Raw genomic sequence first — 23,084 nt, forward strand, 5'->3', positions numbered from 1 at the left:
AAGCAAAGAGTCTAATTCAATCAGTGATCTTATTAAATCAGCAAATATGAGAATATAGAAAGTCTTAGATTATCTTGGCCTATACTCAATGCAAATCAAAAATATTGGTGGAGAGTGAATCTGCACGAGGGGCCTCCGTGGCCGAGGTGGTTAGCATGCCAGCGCCGAGCTATGGCCCAAGAGCCTCTCACCAATGCGTTCGTTGTAGTGGATTATGTCCCCTTTCAGCTCATACACACCATTATTGCTTGTGTCACCTGAGCAAAATTACAGTTGGGACAAAGCATGACCATCCATTTCTCAGTGAAAAAGTCATGTACGCAGACATGATTATAATTTAACCTTGTAACTCTTATAAAAGCTCAGTTAAGGCATGCCAGTGCTCCAGAGTGTTTCCAACAATACTGCTGTGATCATGAGACGTCAACTGAGTGCTGTAGTCTGCAACCGTATCGTTGGTATGAGCCTGGCTGGAGCAAAACAGAAGGACATTGCAGCAGCTCTTGGTGTCACTCAGGGAGCCGTCTCCAAAATCTTTAAGCGACACTGACAGACGGGTGTGCCGACGTACGCCTAGACCGAGGTCTGGTCGGCCACGAAAGACCACCTAGAGAGAGGACCGGTATCTGGTGAGACTTTGCCGCAATGGCCGTACGAAGAGTTCCAACCAGATACGCGCTGACTGGATGAGATTTACCAATACTCCTGTGTCAAGCCGCTTAGTGCGATCCAGACTGACTGCTGGGTATTTGGTAAGGAGGCCTAAGAGGAAGCCTTTGCTACAGCGTCGACAACGCCACGCCGCCCCGGACCGAACTGATACGGAATTTTCTGGAACAGGAGGGTGTTGAGCACATCAGTATGGAATGACCGCAAATTGTTGGACTCAATCAGATTGTGTCTTACAAACAAAGCTTGGCAGGGCGCCATTCGACCAATCAAATGCCACAATACAAAGCCCAAATTCACTGCACCATAGAAAGCGGCAAAACAACAACGACGTGTGTATTATTTACAACATACCTCCAGCAATATTAGGTGCCTGTGTGCAGTATTGGTATGGTGCCGAGCATTTGTAGTTTAGTAATAATATAGTTTTATTAATGCATGTACCTTATAGCATGAGAAAATCATTTGATCGCATTTGGTTCGCCTTTAAACATGTGAATTTCAAACTTTGAAATTCACACCGGGGCTCGGCTCCTGCCCCAATTTTATCAATGTGTGCAGTATTACGATACAAACAGTATTGTAAACCCCAGTCGTTGTGTGGCTGAGTTAAATGTCCCCACACAGCTTTGTACAGGGCAGGGCTTGATGCATATATTGGGCCTTCGTGGCTGTACGTACATGTAATTCCAAGAGTAAAAATTCATACTTAAATAACTGATACCACTAAAGGTAATACATAACCACATATACTTGTGTCGTGCATCAGATCCCATATTGCTCAGTCTTTAGGTTCGGCCACGGATAGCCCAAACCAACGTCAGAGCACCTTCCATTGAAATACCTGATACATTCTTTGGTACGGCATAAAACACCAATCAAACAAATACAAAAATAAATAAATAAAAACCTGACACAGTTGCCATTGCAGTATGTCACGGCCTTTGAGACAAAAATTACCTATCAAATACATCTCCACGGCCTTTAAGTTTGCAGACACTTATGTTCCTTGTCTATTCAGCTGTTTACAATACAAGCACACATTTGTCATGCACTTTTATGAGAGCCTGGGGTCTGCTTTTACTTAATATGGAACTAACTAAAACATATTGGATGCATTTGATTTTTTTCATACTTGATTATAAAGGTTTGTACTGTATATTACTATCGCAACACTTGAATTGTCATGGTATAGCTGAAATAAGCTGTTAATAGTTCAGTACCATAGTAATTCAATGGGCAGCTGATAGCCTACGGGCTATTCGCTATGCATGCACTTTAGGCCTGTCATTGTTGTATATGTGCAGATTCCTAAAGTTCAAAATACTACAGCACACAAAAGTCATCATATTTGAATGCTACACACATTCTCATTACTTTTCCATGAAAATTTTATTACCTGAAAGCTATATTTTTCAATTTTCATGATAAATCTTCCTGGCTGGCTCTCTCACTTAGGTTAAATTAGCACTTTGTTTTCACCTCCAATACATTAGTCATGTTACAAAAGAGTGTGCTTATCATTGGCTCAGAGCAGCCATGACATCATTGAAGAAGAAATCTGTCATTAGGAAATATTTGGTATTCTCAACAGGCCACTGTGCCACCCCTGTCTGTCAAGTACACAAGTAGTACTACAAACTTTTCCATGCATTTAAAGTGGCACCAAACTCCTCTCCCATCTACTTAACATGCAGGGTTTGAGTAAAACTGCATGAAACTTGTCACTGCAGTTTATCATGGGAACGATATGCTATGAGCACAGAATCAAAGTGACATATCTCTATGCTCTCCTGTAGTACTAGTCCACTAGTACTAGTATTGTACATTGTGTCTGAGAGTCCAGGACATCCCTTTTCATTACCGGGTCATTACCATTACCAATATAATTCATGTACAATGCACAGAGTGTATCCCTGCAATCACTGCCCTACACAACTATGTGTTTACTTCAGTTTCAGTTTTGCTTTCAATACGTGTTTACAAACTAAAACACATATAAATAATATAATCAACACATGTTTAGTACATGTGTATTGGCACGGTAATCTTATAGGTAAGGTTCATTAGTCAGGGCTGTAGGTCACCAGGCCTTGTTCTGAGTGGCTGTATAAACGAACGTTTTATTGACAACTAGGTTCCACAGCAGTGTATATGTACATGTAAACAAATTGTACACCCTATTATGGTAATTCTTAAATTGATGTATTGTTATCAAACATTACATCTATGTTTTGTATTATAAGCTCCTTTATATCAAATTCAATCTGTGGTACAAGCTTTCTGTAATATTAATATTGACCTCGGTTTTGGTGTGCATGTAGTAGGACCATACAATGTGCACTCTCAACAAATGTGCTGTGAAGTTCAGACTGTCAGCTCAGAAGTCACGTCGATGCACATTGTCAAAAATTCAGGCTTGTTTGTACACTTTATTTTTTTGTATGTATAATTCAATTTTATTTATTTGATTTGATTGGTGATTTACACCATACTCAGGAATATTTCACTTATACGATGACGGCCAGTATTAAAGTGTGAGGAAACCGGGCAGAGACTGAGGGAAACCCACGGCCATCTGCAGGTTGCTGGAAGACCTTCCCACTTACAACCGGAGAGGAAACCAGCATGAGCTGGACTTAAACTCACAGCGACCTCATTGGTGAGAGCCTTCTGGGTCATTACGCTGCGCTAGCGTGCTAACCGACTGAGCCACGGAGGCCCACTGTAGAATTTAAGTGTAGTAGTTTAACTGTGTCTAGTAATGTTAAGCATTTATATATTGTGTATTCTATCACTGTTTTCCTTCCTGGCTGTAACCCAAAGTTTAACTTTATGTACTACTTAAGCTTATAATCAGTTTATCACACACATATGTTCTTTTCTACCGTTTCATCAATTGTTTTGTATTCATGTGTAATTTAGCTGAAAAAATCATTTCAAATTCTTGGCTGGCAAAATAGTAACTCTTGTTACAGGTTATCCCACATGGAGGCAACCAATTCTCTAAGCTGATGTGTCTAACTTCTCAGTATTCACAAGTGGCGGAGCTGTGCAAACATGTCCTTGGAGGGTTCAACATTGACTGATACAGGGGGTAGTCACTTTATTGTTTTTCACCTATTCATCCATATTGTTTGTGCTTCATTTTTGCTTGTTACTTAGTTTGTAAGGTTGTTTGCCTTGTAAGAACATCTTATCTTAATCAATACCCATCCTAAAATCGTACACTCTATTGTAGTAATTTTTAAATTGATGTATTGTTGTTATAGATTACATCTATATTTTGTTCTGGTCAAACGAAAACTTCCTGTGTATTTCACACTTGTACCTGTAATGTGCTGTCAAATATGTCAATTCACTGGAAACAACCTCAACATTCTTGAAATAAGTATTAAGTTATGTTACAAAATTACCACTACACATTGCTTTCAAATTCAGTTGCATAAAGGTCAGAGGTGTGTCAACCACCTGGCAATAATCACTTGTCATTTCTCACTTTGTAATGTGCTGCCATGAGCAGTTATCTGCTGTAAATTTCAGTCACAAACAATAAAATTTACCCCAAGTTCATTTATATCAAATTCAATATGTGGTACAAGCTTTCTGTAACATTGATATTGGCCTCGGTTTTGGTGTGCATGTAGTAGGACCATACATTGTGCACTCTCAACAAATGTGCTGTGAAGTTCAGACTGTCAACTCAGAAGTCTCGTCGATGCACATTGTCAAAAATTCAGGCTTGTTTGTACACTATAGTTTTTTTTTTGTATGTATAATTCAATTTTATTTATTTATTTGATTGATGTTTTACGCCGTACTCAGGAGTATTTCACTTATACAATGGCGGCCAGCACTATGGAGGGAGGAAACCAGGCAGAGAACGGGGGAAGCCCACGACCATCTGCAGGTTGCTGGAAGACCTTCCCACTTACAGCCGGAGAGGAAGCCAGCATGAGCTGGACTTGAACTCACAGCGACCTCATTGGTGAGAGCCTTCTGGGTCATTCCCTTCTGGTCATTACGCTGCGCTAGCGCGCTAACCCAACTGAGCCACGGAGGCCCACTGTATAATTTAAGCGTAGTAGTTTAACTGTGTCTAGTAATGTTAAGCATTTATATATTGTGTATTCTATCACTGTTTTCCTTCCTGGCTGTAACCCAAAGTTTAACTTTACGTACTACTTAAGCTTATAATCAATTTATTACACCCATACACTGTTGCCCAAAATGATGGAATAAAATATTTTGTATTTTGTTCCCAGATGTTTCCAAATTTGCACCAGATTTTCCCCAAGATTTTGGGCTACCAAGAAAATTCTAGACAGATTTACCATCTTAGGTTAAAGGTGGAACCATTTGCAATGTTCAAACGTCCATAGAATGCAAAATGGTGAAAGGAATACAAAACCAGAAGATTTTTGCTTCAATTGTTGAGATTTAATGTGACCATAAGATTCAAATGAAAACAGATGAATCAATGAACTTGACAAATGGGAATGCACAAATAAAGTCTCAGCAACAGATTAAAAGTCTCTAGCAACGTGTGTGACCACCTCTGGCACGAATGAGGGCAAGGAGACGCCGCGGCATGCTATCAACAAGGTTGTTGATGTCGTCAACGTGCATAGCGTCCCACTCTTCCCTCAGAGCCTGTGCCAATTCTTGCAGGGTTTGAGGTGCATTGTCCCGGTCCTTGATCGTATGGCCATGGACATCCCAGGCATGCTCGATGGGGTTCATGTCAGGCGAACAAGCTGGCCATGGGAGCTGCTCCACACCCTCATCCCAAAGAAATTGTCTGACGACGGCCCTGTGTGGCCTGGCGTTGTCGTCTTGAAGCCGAAAGTTGTTGCTGTAGGGTTGTCTTGCATGTGGCAAGCAGTGTTCCTGTAAAATATTCAGATACACGGCGGCGTTGACGTTTCCTTCCATCACGAAAAGCTCTGTTTTGCCACCCCACACCATCACTGAACTGCCACCACCTTGACGGGACTCCCGGACACAGTCATCATGGAGGTTCTCGTCACGCAATCTCCGAACCCTTTGTCGTCCATCTTGTCCGTGAAGGATGTATCTGCTTTCGTCCGTGAAGACGACGTGACGCCAATGGCCGACCTGTAACACCTGGTACCTCTAGCCCAAAGGAGTCGTACTACATGATGTGGAGCAGTCAGACGTGGACATGTGACCATCCGTCTTGCTTGATGCCCTGAATCAATAAGTCGTCGATTCACAGTTTGGCGTGAAACACGAACCCCATCGTGTTGCCTCCACAAGAGATGGAGACGGCTGGCTGGCATTCTGCGGTTTGTTCGACACAGGTGTATCAGTATCCTATCCTGTCTTGTGGTCGAACGTGGATGCCCTGTTGACTTTCCTGGCGTTAACTGATGTACCTCTCTGACGCGTTTCAGAATCTTAGAGACCGTACTTTGTGATATCCCTGCAAAAGTGGCAATATCGGCCTGTTTAAACCCTTCCCGTCTTAGGGCAACCACCCTTTGTCGAATCGCTAGTGACGTAGGAGTAGGCATGACACTGTACTTGTATGCCAAAATTTGCGTCCATGAAATAAGGGATGGCCTAAACAGAAGGCGTGTTTATATAGGGGTGAAGCCTTAGAGAAAGTACGAAACTTAAATTGTGTCGCTTTACATGGCTCTCAACCGAAAGCCCTTCCACGTAACTAAATTTTTGGCTTCCACTTACATAAAGGGTCCTTCGTATAATAGTTAGGAAGAGCCAAATGTATTGCAGAGAGGACCAAATACTAGTATTTTCCAGAAGTGTAACCTGAATTTATTTTATTCCATCATTTTGGGCAACAGTGTATGTTCTTTTCTACCATTTCATCATTTGTTTTGTATTCACGTAAAAAAATTTCAAATTCTTCCTGACAAAATAGTAACTCTTGTTACAGGTTATCCCACATGGAGCCAACCAATTCTCTAAGCTGATGTGTCTAACTTCTCAGTATTCACAAGTGGCGGAGCTGTGCAAACATGTCCTTGGAGGGTTCAACATTGACTGATACAGGGGGTAGTCACTAAACTGTTTTTCACCTATTCATCCATATTGTTTGTGCTTCATTTTTGCATGTTACTTAGTTTGTAAGGTTGTTTGCATTGTAAGAACATCTTATCTTAATCAATACCCATCCTAAAATTGTACACTCTATTGTGGTAATTCTTAAATTGATGTATTGTAATCAATACCCATCTCAACAATTTAGGTTTAAAAATGTTTGGCTATCAGTATTTGTCATACAGTTGTTCCATTTAATGTATTTGCTTTCAGCTTACATATTAATAACTGGGACATACCTAGTATCTTCCCATTTCTTTGGGGTATTATAATCCATGTTAATGTTTTTTGCTAATGCTATTTTCTGCTCACACACTCGCTCAAAATTTTCTTAACTGCATCAATGGGGAACTCGTAAATCTCCTTCACACCTGATTCAAGACAGTCCAGAACGGTGAACTCATTTGTTCTTTCCTTTATTAAGCCACAGTTATCAGTGTACGTGGGCTCATAAAACATATATGAAATACACACGCACTGCAACATCACAGAAGAAAACGGTGCGTTTTACTGTCATTGAGAGCTTGTGTGTAACTGTTCATATATATCAGTGTCAGTCTGTAGCATAAATTTCCCGACCACTTCCCTGGCCTAGGAACTACATTGACCTTGTCGATGTCAAGACACCATACATCAAACCCAGGTCAGGTCATACCAAACATTTTGCACTTGGTACTTGTTGCTGCCTTGTTTGACGCTCAGCACTGACAGGTTACAGAAAACAAACATAAGTGGTTGGACCCAGTGTCAGTCTAATGTCACTGCATGAGGTGTTTAGTGGCATTATTCTTCAGTGGCAGCATGTACTCACCCTGCCACAACACATACTTTATGAGCACACTATATACTCCTCGTCATCATATGTCTTGTGTCCCTCATGACAGAATTTCTTACCTGAAATTGCAGCTTATTTAATGTACCTGATATGATAATATGTATTACCTGTAAGCACTTTTGGCTTCTCCCTCTTTTGTGTGCAGCAGCTTTTGACATGGTATGTATTATCTGTAAGCACTTTTAGCATCTCGCTCTTTTGTACAACAGGCATTGACACTTTTTTTTTTTTTTTTTGGTTTGCTGCACACTTTCGGCTGTGAGTTGCTACATTTTACTTTTTCTTTTAAGACATGCTCTATTGTCTCTAAATTGGCTTTTATAAAGTCCATGTGCAGCTTTTGAATTCTTTGTTATGGGCACTGATGTCAGTTCACATTGTTTTTTAACAGATGTGCCTATTCATTTGCAGCATTCAAGGCAAGTGTGTGTTCTCTCTTCAAAAGTTTGAGAGAAAAGTTTGTTTTTGGGAACTCATTTGCTGATGAGCAAGTGGCTTGTTTTACTCAGAGCAGATTGTCCAAGGCCACATGTTGCCTGATTGTATACTCAGTCTCAGGGCTAGCAACAAGTTCAAAATTGTCACTCACAAAACACTGTTTTTAATGCAGTTATTTCCCTTGCTTCCTGCCCACATATATTAATAATTTAATAATAATAATATCTTTATTTGTTAAGGGTAGCTCGGTCAGTATACAATGAAACTGGTCCTTCCAAGGCCTTCACAGAGAAAACAATATGTAGGAAACATGTAGAGTCAAATAAAAAAAAATACATCAGTATATATAAAACAAGAGAAAGCATTGTGTATTTTGAAAAGTGACTTACGTTCATACATACAAACAGAGAACAAACCAAATGAGTGGGAGATGACCCCTTTGCCATCCCCTGTTTGTTTTGAACAACGCACATGTGTGCAACAGTGTCACAGGGACCTAGCCTTACGAAAAGGTTTTCCACAGTAATAATAATAATACATGTAAGTATTTAAAAAAAATACAAAAAATAAAATAAATGAATAAAAAAAAAAGCACATGTTAGGTTTCAACATATTACAATTAGATTGTAAACAAGTAATGTTAAGAGAGAGATGAGATATTATCTAGATGATTGGTACATTGAAGGCATACATGTATATTCCAGTTGTTGTGTAATTTTAAGTAATGTGATTAAAAACTCGATAGGGAAGGGGCTTCTTTTAAGTGGATTGGGAGGCAGTTCCATAGTTTGATGCCCATACGTGTAAAACTTTTTGTCATGTAATTTGTCCTGCCTTTAGGCAAATAGATATTATGTTGTGTTTATCTAATTACAGTATTGTGCAGTTGTTTGTTTGGAGGGAAATGTTGTTTAATGTAGTCTTGACATTGATTATGTAATGCTTTTTAAATGGTGCAAACAATTTCATAGTTTACAATTTTATTAAAATGCATCCATTTTAGTCTTGCCAGCAAAGTTTTTTCAGATGTGTGTCTGGTTTCTTGTAGAATTAAACCAGCAGTTCTTTTCTGTAAGTTAACTATCGTCTCTCAACTTTTAACTGAACAGTTTCCCCGTAGTGAACAGCAAAAATCAAAGTGAGGAAGAACATAACACTAATAGAAAATATCAATACAGTGACGTTTTAGAAGAGCTTTCTTCCGTAGAATCCCTAACGATTTAGAAACCTTTTTACACACATTTTGATTTGTGTGTTCCAGGAAAGATGTTCATCAATATAAATACCAATACCTTGTTCGAATTTACTTCCATCAAGTATAACAGAGAAAGGAACATCTTTGATTAACTGCAGCCGTTGCCCGGAGCCCAGTATCATGTATTTAGATTTTTGGGGGTTAATGAACATGAGGTTTTTGTAGCGCCAGTCCATAATATAATCCATACCGCTGTTAAGATTGCGCTCAGTGTCAGATTTATTGCCTGAGGACCAGTACATAGTTGTGTCATCAGCAGAGTTGTCAATAGAATTGCCACTGTCTTTTAGAATTAATGGTTGATCATTTATATATGGATTGAAAAGTGAAGGTCCCAGTATGGAGCCAGCCTTGCGAGACACTGGCCTTAATATCCTTAGTATTAGACATTTCTTCTCCAACAACAACCTTTTTTTGTGTGTTAGATAGGTATCACTGGAAGAATGTAAGAGCAGCTGAGTGAATTGGTATACTTCAAGTTTTTTAAGTAATATATCGTGATTAACAGTATCAAATGCCTTCTTGAAGTATAAGTTCCAATAACTTCAACATTATCTGTTGCCATAAGCCAGTGTCCAACCATTTTCACCAATACAGTTTCACAAGAGTGTAAGGAGGGTGAAAACAACATTTATTTTCACTTAGCAGTATAAAATTTGAAAGATACTCCTATTACCTGTTATGTACATGTCTTTCAATGATTTTTGAAATAATGAGTAGGACAGATATTGGACGACAGTTTTCAACTTTGGACCCCCTTGGTGAAGTGAGATAGCTTAAGTAATTTTCCATATCTCTGGAAAAGAACTGGTTATAACACATTTGTTCATGGTAAAAGTTTTTGGAATAATAGGGGCAACTGAGGTGCATCATTGACATTGCTTAAGCAACTGGCCTTATTTTGATCAAGGCTTAAAAGGTATTGTAAAACAGAAACATACAAGATATTTGGTATGGACTAAAAGGTATCACAAGGAACTTTTTCCTTGACTTGTTCCCTGAGTTTTTCAAGTCTTTGAACAAAATTATCCTTGTTTATATTATTAATATCTATCAAATGTTGGGCTACATTTGAGAAAAAGGTACATAAGGCAAATTTTAGCTGGATCATTTATTAGATTGCCATCCTCATCAGTCATAGCAAAATACTGCTTGCACAAACTGTGATCTCCCTGGTAACAGAGGACGATGGCATCTGTTACAAAAGTCAGGTTTCTACATCAAGTCACCTAGGCCTCTGTGTGCTCACTGTATCACCTAGATGCAAGTTCATCCACTAAGCCAGTTTCCCATTTTTCTTTCCCTCTGCTGTCCTTGTGGGGAACATGTCGTCACTGAACGCCATAGCTTTCACCTTGCTGCGATGGCTTTTTCCCAAGTGTTCTGTATCCAGGTGGTGCACTGGCTCAGTTGTCGTAATGCCTACAACACATTGGTCCGTGGCTACTGCGTATAATGAATTGTCCGCATCGGTTATGTGTTTCACCTCAACCCCTTTGTCAGTCACCTTTGACATGTAGGCGTGGTCATTTCTAGGTTAATTGGATCAGGTTGTGGTAACGGTATCGCTGATCTCCTGTAAGACCTGTATTATCTTTACCATCGATGCCTGGTTGACTAGACTGTCTCAAACTACATTGCTTGCCCCCTGCAATGAGCCAACAGAAGGCATGCGTGTTGTGGGTGTTCAGTAACTGACCCATTTCCATTGCTTGTGTAGCTCATTCCAACATGCAGATGACGTTTTCATCTTCTTTGCATGATTGTAACTTTATGGTACAACTTTCCGCTTTTAGAAGAGAAGCTGCACTCAGCACAGACAAGCCTCTCTGAGACGCACACACCCCGAGGCACCTCGCTGTCCAGATCCCCGTTCAGCCCTTTAGGACAGTTTGGAGTCGTGGTCGAGTGGTAGGCAGATGCGGTATTCCACAGCTCGGCGGTCTTTCCCAGGTGCAGCAGTCTGTAAGTGTTCTGCTCAGCTTTTGAGTTCTGGCTTTTTTTGTCCAATCCATGCAATCTCACACATATGCTGTTGCTCTGAGTCGTACATATGTTTTTGGCACTTTGCCTTGCTTTGCTGCCACTGATTGAATAGTTTTTTTTCCTTTCCTAAACCTTGACACCTGTCTTTTTCTCTGTCCTTTGGCCATGAAAAATGTCATGTTTTTCAAAAAGTACAAAAATCTCATATCTAATTTGAGCTTCACTGAATAATTTCAGTCTGCTAGGCATGTCCTATTTTAGGGGCCTCCGTGGCTCAGTCGGTTAGCGTGCAAGGGCAGCGTAATGACCCAGGAGTCTCTCACCAATGCGGTCGCTGTGAGTTCAAGTCCAGCTCATGCTGGCTTCCTCTCCGGCCGTATGTGGGAAGGTCTGCCAGCAACCTGAGGATGGTCGTGGTTTTCTCTCGGGCTCTGCCCGGTTTCCTCCCACCATAATGTTGGCCGCCGTCGTATACATGTAAGTGAAATATTCTTGAGTACAGCGTAAAACACCAATCAAATAAATAAATCAATAAAATGTTCTATTTCAGGTTTTATATAAGCCTTGCACCAAAAGCACTTATCTGTTATGTAACACAGACAGGCTATGACACCTTCAGAACTTATTAGTTATGCACCACTTAACAGTTAAACCTCAAGTTTTTGTGTTTGACATCTTTGTTTGATTGGTGCTTTCTTGTGCTAATGCAGCATAAGTTTCAGCCAAGTCAGTCAGTTCAACCACAAGATTAAGGTTCAGTCAAAAAAAAAAAAAAAAAACAGGAATCTGTGGAGATGTCAAAATGACACATCAATAGTCCTTGCTGTCTGTGGCACTCGTCACACTATACAAATTAGCCTCTATTGTGATTACTTGATGTCTCTTAATAATATTGGCTCTTTTTATATATTCCCTAGGATGGGCATTTCTTACATTGTTAAGAAGGGCAATGTCTTGAAAGGTTTTGAATATTTATTTGATACCTGAAAAAGTGAGTAAAAAAACCCCAATTTCAATGTAGCGCCTGTCACATGCAATTGACCAATCACAGGATTGCCAAATGCAGTATGCCATGTGCATACAAATACCACGGTCCACGATGACATCTTTTACAACCACCACGATCAATAACATAGGAAGTCACTGCTCTGCAATTTTTATGCATATTATGGTTAGTCATATTTAAGACAATGTAATATTTGATGACTTTCTTTTTTGGAAAGGTCTTTGAACAACCTAATTAGGGGTTCAAGTCATTCATGCTCGAATCCCTCTTGTATCCGTTAATATTATTTCTTTTCATTATTATTATTCTCACCAAAACTGGGACACATTTGTAGTGAAAATGTTAAGTCGGAAGTTTGTGATATTTTAAAGTGTTTGTATCTGATTTATGCAAAACCGAAAGTGGCATCATAAAAACCAGAAGTTGGTATATCTACTTAAGCAATGAAGCTAGAGAAGGCCTAACATCATCCCAAGGCAAGTAGACAAATTTTACAAAAGTGATGTCAGCAACCCGTTCGACGTGGCGGCTATATAAGCTTGATATAAAAATGTTTGAGAGTCATTTTCTCCACAACCCTATGTCAGATTGACTTGAAATTTAGCACACATAACAGGCGTTTCCTGGAGACTATTTGGAAGAAAAAATGCAATGTTTATGCAAAATAGGTTGTACATGGTACAACAGAAGTGATATCGCGTGGTTTTTAATTTTTATTTTTTTGAATTTCAGTATTCTGAATATGCTATCTGACGTAGCTTGATGTCCTGATAACAAATCTGGTCTTATTTTTTCCCAGTAAGATGTACTTATGTTGCAAATTGCGACCTATTTGTAGGTGACAGAAAACTGATATGGCTACAAAGTTCAGAATTGCTGAGTGAAAGGGCCTATACATGTACTCTATGTATGCTGAAAATCTTTGAGCTGTCTTAATAAATAGAGGCTGTACAGAGCTTCAAAATTTGACAAAAGACCGATATACTATATTTTGGCACATTTACAAGTACATGTTATACATGTATAATGCATATACAATCCGTAAGTGTTCTAGGATGAATGTAGAATGTGAATACGGTAAGTATGTCATCTGACATGGTTTGACATTCTGATCACGAATCCAGTCTTATTTTTTTCCTGATGTGTATACTTTTATATATTTCCACTATTCTACCTGGCGTAGTTTGATCACGAAGCTGGTCTTTTATTCACTTCTGTGCTTCATAGTTTTGTTGCAAATCGCGACAAAAGTCCGAAAAAGTGCAATTGCCCCCATATTTGGAGGTCACGTAAGAGAAAATCATTACAGCTGTAAAGGTGAAAATGGCTGTGAAAAGGGCTATTTATGTACTGTATGTATGCTGAAAATTGTTGAGCTGTGTTCAAAAAAAAGAGGACATGCACACCTTGAAATATTGCCCAAAAGTCAGTTAACTTCGTTTTGCGCATCTATATAAGCTGAAAATTGTTGAGCTGTGTTCAAAAAAAAGAGGACATGCACACCTTGAAATATTGCCCAAAAGTCAGTTAACTTCGTTTTGCGCATCTATATAAGCATTCTATACAGTGTACTTACAGTGCACTAATGGCTATGAAGAATGTAGGCTATCTAATTAAGGTGGTTCTATAGCCATGCATTGACACTATTAAGGTAACCAAAAGCGAGACCGCATAGGCCGGCAATACCGGCTTGAAACGCGGCATCGCTGCTTTAGCAGCAATATTTAGAGATTTAACATCGGTGTCATTTTTTAATTTGGGTTAGAGAACTGTATTTGAAGGTATCACTTCACTTGTACATTATGTGTAAGTCAGGTATTTTTGAGTATGGCATAATCACTGTTCAAATAAATAAATAAACCCTGATTAATCAGCACAATTGTTAATAACTATTAGCATAGATACATGTAGCAACAAGGCATCCTTTAGTCCTTTGTGCAGACAATAAGTACTGGAACATACATATGTCCACTGTATGCCCACATGTGATCATGTTTTGCATATTTTATTTTATTTTTTAATTAAAGTCTTGGGTAGCTGCTAATATCCAAACAATGCTTTGATCTCTACATTAATGTTCCTAACACCTGTCCTCAAAACAGGCCCTAGCTTACACCACCAGCACGTGGTAGCAGTATGTATGTGGTTACTGTAGGGGACTGTTCTGTTGTCATTGTGTGGTCTCAGGTTAAACGCCTTGTTGCATACTGTAATCAATATATCTGCCTGTCCATCTTCCTGTCATGTTCCATGTTACTCTTCTAAAGCACTGCGCCAATATTTATCAACATTTCATTACATCTGCATCATTTTCACGTCATTTGCATAGAGGTTGAAAGACGTTATGTCTCTCAACATCCTGGATGCTTTGCCATAAATGTTTTGTATCTTTCCTAAACTAAAGGTGCTAATTGGCCTATGTCATACCCCAAGCATTGGCATCTGTTGTCAGCTGAGTATTTACTCAGCCAAAAATATGATTGCAGTGGCCACCCACAGTACACAGGTAGCCAGTCTTGGGTAGCAATGTATATCAAATACCACTTCAGCGAGTTGGTGGTTGAACTCACAGGTCTTTTACTACCATAACTCAGCCATTCACAGGGTTGAGATTGCCACCCATGATGCACGGATTGTTAAATTCAGTTTATTTTGGTTTAGAGGACAGGATTTTAACATATCTCTCTGAACATAATACAGTTTTATGAACTGCTCATTCATTCATTCACTCATACATTAATTTTGATTTGTCATTCTGTCTGCTCAATCATTCCTCTGTCCACCTGTCAGTCACACAGGTCTCATTCTCATAAAATTTTATATGCATGTGTTCATTTTGTGTAACCTCACATCAAGTTTAATATCCTGCTTACTCCATGAATAGTTACTGGATTTCTAGTGTGTCATACTAATATCAATTTGCCATAATTATGACCTTGCAGGGTGCTTTACTTTTCAACTTGATGCATTCTGTTAACTTTATTTTTAATGTTATATTCGTATCTTTGAAGGTGTGCCAGAAAGCGGCAGATGGTCGTGAATTTTTCCCAAGCTTTGCCCGGTTTAGCACTGGCTGCCATCGTGTAAGTCAAATATTCTGGAGTACAGTGTAAAACTCCAGCTATGTAGATAAATAATGGTTATGTTATAAATATTCTTTAAAGTCATGCCTAGTTGCTTTTTAAAACCTTTAATGTAGTCAAAAGGTTTTTTCCTTCTCTCACTTGTGGCACATTGGTAACAGTAAGCATTTGACAACACATTTGTTTTTTCCAGTTTTCTCCACCCATAAAAGTTACTGCCATCATATCGGTATGTCATTAAACAACAGTTAAGTTAGTAAAGAAATAAATACGCAACCTAAAATATAAAGTGACGTAATGAAAGGTACACAACACACAAATACTAACAAAGCATGTTCATTTTAAGTAATTTTTTTCATTTTCATTTCCTTGTTTGTAGTAGCTGTCTGGTTGAATTACAAATATTCATGAATTTCATCATATTTGGCCACTGTCCTAGCAGGTTTCTTTTATTAATTCCATTCATATAATATGCCCCTAAAAGGTGCATTTATCGTACATGTACCTCACCCATCCATATATACTCAACAAAGAGTATATTTGTTATATATATTTGTTATATATGTTTTACTTCAGTGGCCTGGGCCTTCATACCCGAGGGGGTTAGCACGCCAGCACAGCGCTATGAACCCAGGAACCTCTCACCAATGTCGTTGCTGTGAGTGCAAGTCCAGTTCATGCTGGCAACCTGTTGGTGGAAAGGTCGTGCAGCAACTTGTTGATGGTCGTGAGTTTCCCCTGTTTCTAAAAAAATACTTCAGCACTCTGGTAGTCACCAAAGGTGGTGTACACAACATCCAAGCAGGGGAATGTGTAAATTCAGCATATTATCTACATTATAAATACCTACACAAGAACTTTGTGTAACTGTCCAGTTAACCTTTAGGTTTAAGGCCACTTATACTCAGATACTTGCCCCTTTAGTGATAAACATAGTGTGAGTCAAAACATAGCATCCAATGACAGGAATATTGTCAAGTCTACATTTCATGCACACCAGTTACTTTAATGAGCAATTTTAATGAAATCTTTATGTAATGAGGGGACAAATTCCACTTTTTTTTCTTATTTCTTGTATTCTTCTTTTGCTTTTTTTAATCTAGCATACTTACAATTGTTTATAAACAGGTTTATTATAGTTTTTTTTGCTCCAATCTTTGTTAACTACCATTGTATCAACTCTTCATTTGCTTAGTTTCAAAGGATCCATTTTCAGTTATTTTCGTTGCATTTTTTTCCAGAAGTCAACTTCTGGTGACTTGCAGTCAGAATCTCAAAATTCATCAAATAGCATAGTTTTATGTAATATTATCTAATAACTGGTTGCAGAAAACATAAAAACGATTTCTCATTTACCAGAGTTTAGGACATAGACAGCTTCGTTATTTGCATACAAATGAAAAATCCGTCAGTAGGATTTTTGGCCTTTGAACACCATGTAAGTTTCAACATGCCCACCAAATCACCTTACCCAATTTGCTCATGCATACATTGCATTTTTTTTTCCAAATAACATAAATTGATGGGATGTTACATGTGCTAAATATAGGAGTATAAGAAGATATACCCACTTCTGGTTTCAAGGATGTCACTTCAGGCTATATATTTGCATATTTACAATCACTGCCCAGAACTACAACACATTGAACTATTTTGCAGAAAGTGCATTTTTTTTTCTTTTTTCATGTCCTGCTTTTGGTTTGCAAAGGTAAAATTTGTGTCTTTGCATTGGCATTATGCTAGGCCTTAATACTATGTCTCTAGCTTCATTTGTTAAGGAGAGATACCCACCTCCAGCTTTTAGGATGTCACTTTGAGTTTTTTTAAAATTGCAAAAACTACATCAAACAGTGTAGACTTCTGTGGCTCAAAGGCTACACAAAAGGCAAAACTGTCCGATGTGGCAAAATAGTTACAACACACTAAAATAAAGTGTGGCAATTTATGTACATGCATACCAATTTTTAACCTCACCATAGGTTTCTCGTGTGACTTTGAAGAATAAGAAAAACAGCCATTTTTGAGTGTTATCTGCTATTTTCTGGGCAACGCACAAAAAAAATGAAACCATGTTCAAGTTCAGCAGGCAAAACTTCATCTAATAGTGTACTCGTAACTTAATAGTTCAGGTCATTTTTTATGTCACATGACTAATTTATTTAGTTTGTTTATTTGATTGGTGTTTTTTACACCGAACTCATGAATATTTCAGTTATATGACAGCAGCCAGCATTATGGTGTGAGGAAACTGGGCAGACCCCAGAGGAAACCCACAAGTTGCTGTAGACCTTACCACGTACGCATAGATAGAACGCCAGAATGAGCTGGACTTGAACTTATAGCGCACATGACCAATAGCAAACTTCAACAGTATTCATTGCCCTTTGCAAGCTCTAATGCTCTGTGAGTGCTGTAAGAGCATACCAAATTTCATCTTGATCTGTGTAGTGGTTTTGGACAACAACATTTATAAAGCTTTTTATTATCTAACAAAGTAGCGGAAAAAATATCAAACCGCAATATCATTTTGTTTAGCGGTTGTTATATTTTGACTATCCCTTAGCAGTGAGGTTCGGTGTTGAAAAAGAATTAGTAAAAATTGGGCCCAGAGTACATTTTTTTAATAGCCCTAATTATAACATTTTGTGTCCTAGTCTGCATCATTAAGTTTTACATTTACAAAGTTCTGCATGTTCTTGCCCGTGTGATTGTCTTGCTAATACCACATAATTAAAAAGGATTTAATTAGTGTATAATCTTGATATAATCTCTATACTCTGTGTTCTCAAGATTAATTTGATGGGTTGGTTGTTGTGCTGTGTAAAATAGGAACAAAGATACACTCACATATAGATACGTCAGTTCCTGAAGTTTACTATATCTTCATCTGAGAATTTTTCTTTTGTACCACCTGCCACATCTTGATAATGTATTAAAAAAAACTCTGGTATGCTGGAAACGAAAGCCTGTAGCCTAGGTCCCTAAAAACAATAAGTTTTAATTTTCAGTGGTAAACAAACTACAAGGCTCCCAATATAGAAAAACATGCATATTGGCTGTAGCATTCTAGGGGTAGCCATATGGTCAAAGTAGATCTGCTGGTCATAAGGGGGAAGGTCTGTCACCACCATATGGATGGTGATGGTTCCCCCGAGCTCTGCCTGCATTCTTCCTACCATAGTGTTTGCATACATAGTATAAGTTCAGTATTCTTAGGTACAGCATGAAACATCAATCAAATAAATAAATTATGCAAATTAGGGTTCTGTGGCCATATTTAATAGGTCATATGACCAGTTTTAAGTGTGGCATTTTTTCTAGAACTCAAAAATGAGGCAAATTACATCATTTCAGATGTAATTCAGTGCACTCAATGTAAATAAGGCAATATTTTTACAGCAACTTTCAAGATTTTGCTGGAAGTGAAAACAAAGCGATGAAAATGGTTTGCAAAAAATATCTAACATGAAATAAAAAAAATTGCAGGAAATCCTGACATTTCATCTCAGAAAATAACTGTATCCTGCAGCTCATGTCATGTGTCTGTTAACTACATCATCTTTTTTTAGCTCGTCTTAGCTGATGTTGTTCTCTGAGTTGGCAGTAAATAAGAAGGAAAGCATGCACGGTTACATGTCTGATTACTCAGAGACAGCATATGGAGATGTAGGGTGTTTGTAACCCTCTTACCCGTGCTTCATATGTGGGATATTGATGCTTCATGATTAACTCTGTAATTAATAATATTACTTCTTAACCATACTTTTTTTTTTACACTTTTATTTCATTTCACAGTTTTATTCTTCATTTTCCTATCGTTCCTCTTTATTTATTCATTAGTGTTTTACGTTGTGCTCAAGAATATTTTACTTATATGATGGCAGTCAGTATTATGATGGGAGGAAACAGTGCCGAGGGAAACCACAACCTTCTCTGAGGGGCATTACCTGCTGTCAATAGACATGCTTTGGACAATTTTTAACGCCATGTGTTCAAATTGACATTCCGGTTTGTGTAAACAAGGATTTGCATTCAGTGCATGTATTATTTTCCTTCTGAAGTATTTTCCTTCTGAAGTATTTGATTTGCTTCATTAAAAATCTTTTCTACATGCAGCTCTGCCAAATATATGTTTTCTCCTTAACATCTGTTATATTTATCAGCAGATTGACAACTACATTTTTTCTGAAGTGGTGGAACAGTTTACACTGTCGTCATTGTCTTCATGTTAACAGCAGGAAGATTCATTTGGGCTCCATACAACATGGAACTTCAAGCAAAATGCAGGCCAACATTCCAAGACCTCATACAGAAATGCGTCCTACACCTTTCACAGACATAAATGCACTGTGCAGTGATGCTCGAATGACCATGCTCTGGAACGTCTAAATATGGAGAAGAGTATCCCTGTGGCTTCTTTGTTTCAATATAAATTTATTTTAAATATTCAGGAAAGTACACATTGTTAGCATGGTGCAAAGTCAGCATATTTTGCATTATTACGATCATGTTTGTTGGTTCCTTCATTGAGAAGGAAGAGTGCAAGTATCTTTCCAAAACATTAATAAATTGTAGAACAATATTTTTGTAATAATCAGCTCATTACATATCAGTCTCGCTGATAGTATGAGTACCATAATGCAGAAATTGCAAAGCTCTTGCACACTTGTTAAAGTGCAGGGAGAAAGTGATAATATTTAATTTGTGTAATTCATATTACACATAGGTGAACGACTTAAAATTTTACCCAAAAGCTCATTTTTAGAGGCAAATAAACGTTGTCAGATATTATTTTTGGTGTGATAACTTACTTATTCCTTTAGGATATCGTCCTACCTTCCAAACAAACCGCCAAGCACCCTTCTAACATTAATATAACTCTCGGAAACAACACAATGTACAACTTTTGTGATGGTCCAAATTTTAGGTCATACACCGTAAATTTCAAAAGTACTTTAACTGCCTTATCGGTGTTCAAATGTTCAAATAATATTTCTTTGTCCATGTTCATTTGTAATATTTTTGGGTTAAATAAGTATAAATAAATGGTTGAAAGCTTATTTGTGTTGTGATCAAATTAATTTATTTGTTCATGAGTGTGCATGCTCAATCGATAACAGTGTCCTTTCATCCCTTTCACAATGGTGTCAGAACAGATGAGGTAAACTGATAAGGCCTCCTTGGCCGAGGTGGTTAGCGGCACAATGACCCAGGAGCCTCACACTAATGAGGTCGGTGTGAGTTCAAGTCCAGCTAATGCTTGCATCCTGTCAGGCCGTACGTGGAAAGGTCTGCCAGCAACCCCCAAAGGCCAATAGGTTTCCACAGGCTCTGCCCGTTTTTCCACCACCAAATAAATAAATAAATATAAACTGCATAAAACATTATATAATGTTTATTGTAAGCCTTGTGTTCATTCAGACACTTCTTCCCAGTAGGGGGCCTCTGTGGCTCAGTCGGTTAGCGCGCTAGCTCAGCGTAATGACCCAGGAGCCTCTCACCAATGCGGTCGCTGTGAGTTCAAGTCCAGCTCATGCTGGCTTCCTCTCCGGCCGTAAGTGGGAAAGTCTGCCAGCACTCTGCGGATGGTCGTGGGTTTCCACCCACCATGATGCTGGCCGCCGTCGTATAAGTGAAATATTCTTGAGAACGGCGTAAAACACCAATCAAATCAATCAATCAAATCTTCCCAGTAACTACTGTATCTTGTTTGGTGTTATATGTGGTCTATACTACAGCCGAATATATACTGAAACTTAGCATGTTGAATGCATATCATCTTATGTGTGTAGTTCAATGCCTTCACAATATTTCGACTTGCAAAGTGGCCAATGGAAATGGGACAAATGGGAAAAGGACAAAGGAAGTTGTTTGAATCAAGGTCTACCACTTCTAGGTTTCCGGTGGTTAATGTTACGCCATACATATTCTTTGGCAAAAGCAGTCGTTACAACTAACTGTATTTGAATGTGGTTGACTCAAGGTGTAAAAACCAAAAAAAAAAATGGAAATAATTTAGAAGAACTGTCAGGCTGAAGTATGCTGGTGTATTCGCTATTCCTCCATGATTTGGTGTTAAATGTTATATACCCACTGAAGAGTGAGTGAGTGAGTGCCTGGGGTTTAAAGTGTACTTAACAATTTTTCATATGATGACGAAGGAGTCCTTAGAGTGCACATAATAGGCCTTCTTGTTGCAGGACAGATTTCTACCGCTCTTTTATCTAGTGCTGCTTCACTGAGACAATTTACCGAAGGAAAGTAAGCCGACCCGCCCGAGCCATTATATTGATACGGGTTAACCAGTCCTTGCACTATTCGCTTCATGCTTAGCGCCAAGTGAGGAAGTCACACTTTCCTCTTTTAAGACCTTAAGTGTGACACGACCCAAGATTAACCCTGGATCTACAGCCCCGAAGGAGACACTATTGACGCTATTGAGGCCGGTTACCCCAGTGAAGAATCTGTTCAAAAGCTGCCATCTGAACCACAAACATGTAACTTAAAATTTACGTCAGGTACGCACAGACATGCAGTGTGTAACTACGCCATTCAAGTGTAATAAATAAGTACTGTATCATTAATTAATAACTAATCATATGGTTTAAAAGGGGGGCCTCCGTGGCTCAGCTGGTTAGCATGACAGCGCTGCGTAATGACCTCTCACCAATGCGGTCGCTGTGAGTTCAAGCACTGTCTATGCGGACCTTCTCTCCGGCTGTACGTGGGAAGGTCTTCCAGCAACCTGCTGATGGTCGTGGGTTTCCCCCCGGGCTCTGCCCGGTTTCCTCCCACCATAATGCTGGCCGCCGACGTATAAGTGAAATATTCTTGAGTACGGCGTAAAACACCAATCAAATAAATAAATAGTGTTAAAAGTTTCAAATTCAATCAAGTTTTAATCTGGCAAAGAGGGAACTATATCCCCATTTTTTGTGCACACCATAAGCCAGACTTTTCTCTCTGAGTTTTATGCAACCTTTGATCGTGTGAAATAAAAAAAAATTAAAGAATATCAACAGCAATACATCAAGTTTCATGCAATTTGCTCTACTCACACTGTTGGCTTATATTCTTGTTTTCAATGAAGAAATGTTTTCATGTCAAAGTAAAGGCTGAAATCATTTACAAGAAACACTGTCCAGCAAAACAGGTCCATGTATTTTTTTAGATTTTTTTTCCCATTCATTTTATGGGTGTTTAAACATCAAATTCTAAAATTGGATGTAGCACCCAGAGGGTATCCGTCACACAGTATAACTCCAACTATATGTTTATGAATAGTGTTTGATGGTCTTTCACCTGACATATACTTCATGTAGATGTTTTCTTTGTCATCAACGGTTCTGTCAAGTGGTGATGTTACGTGTCCAAATTCACTTCAAACCAAGACATAACCAAATAGATTTTAATTTTGGCAATATGCAGTATTTCTCAAACGCAGGGTCTGATTACATAATATTTATTTATTTGATTGGGGTTTTACGCCGCACTCAGGAACATTTCACTTATATGACGGCGGCCAGCATTATGGTGGGAGGAAACGGAGCATAGTCCGGTCGAAACCCACAACCACCCGCAAGTTGCTGCAGACTTTCCCACGGGCTATAAAGTATGTCATCTACAGCAAGAAAATGGCCGAAAGTATATGTGTGGTGTTAAATTTGTGCAATTTGAGCCCTGCTTATAATATGAGGTAGGACTTATATATATTCTTGCTTCGCG

The 23,084-nt window shown here is 38.7% G+C and overlaps 1 long non-coding RNA gene across 2 annotated transcripts; it reads left to right on the forward strand.

Moving 5' to 3' along the window:
* Positions 1-976: 976 nt before the first annotated feature.
* LOC135477417 (uncharacterized) lies at positions 977-20,411 on the forward strand. Of its 2 annotated transcripts, none has more exons than XR_010445195.1 (7): positions 977-1,057; positions 3,648-3,766; positions 6,593-6,711; positions 11,081-11,249; positions 15,288-15,359; positions 15,936-16,017; positions 19,523-20,411. It is a non-coding gene; the product is annotated as an uncharacterized LOC135477417 (long non-coding RNA). The 2 variants fall into 2 exon arrangements; XR_010445196.1 differs by having other exon boundaries at positions 19,595-20,411.
* Positions 20,412-23,084: the final 2,673 nt, after the last annotated feature.

Source organism: Liolophura sinensis, chromosome 1 (assembly GCF_032854445.1).
Source record: "Liolophura sinensis isolate JHLJ2023 chromosome 1, CUHK_Ljap_v2, whole genome shotgun sequence".
NCBI classification, from domain to species: domain Eukaryota; kingdom Metazoa; phylum Mollusca; class Polyplacophora; order Chitonida; family Chitonidae; genus Liolophura; species Liolophura sinensis.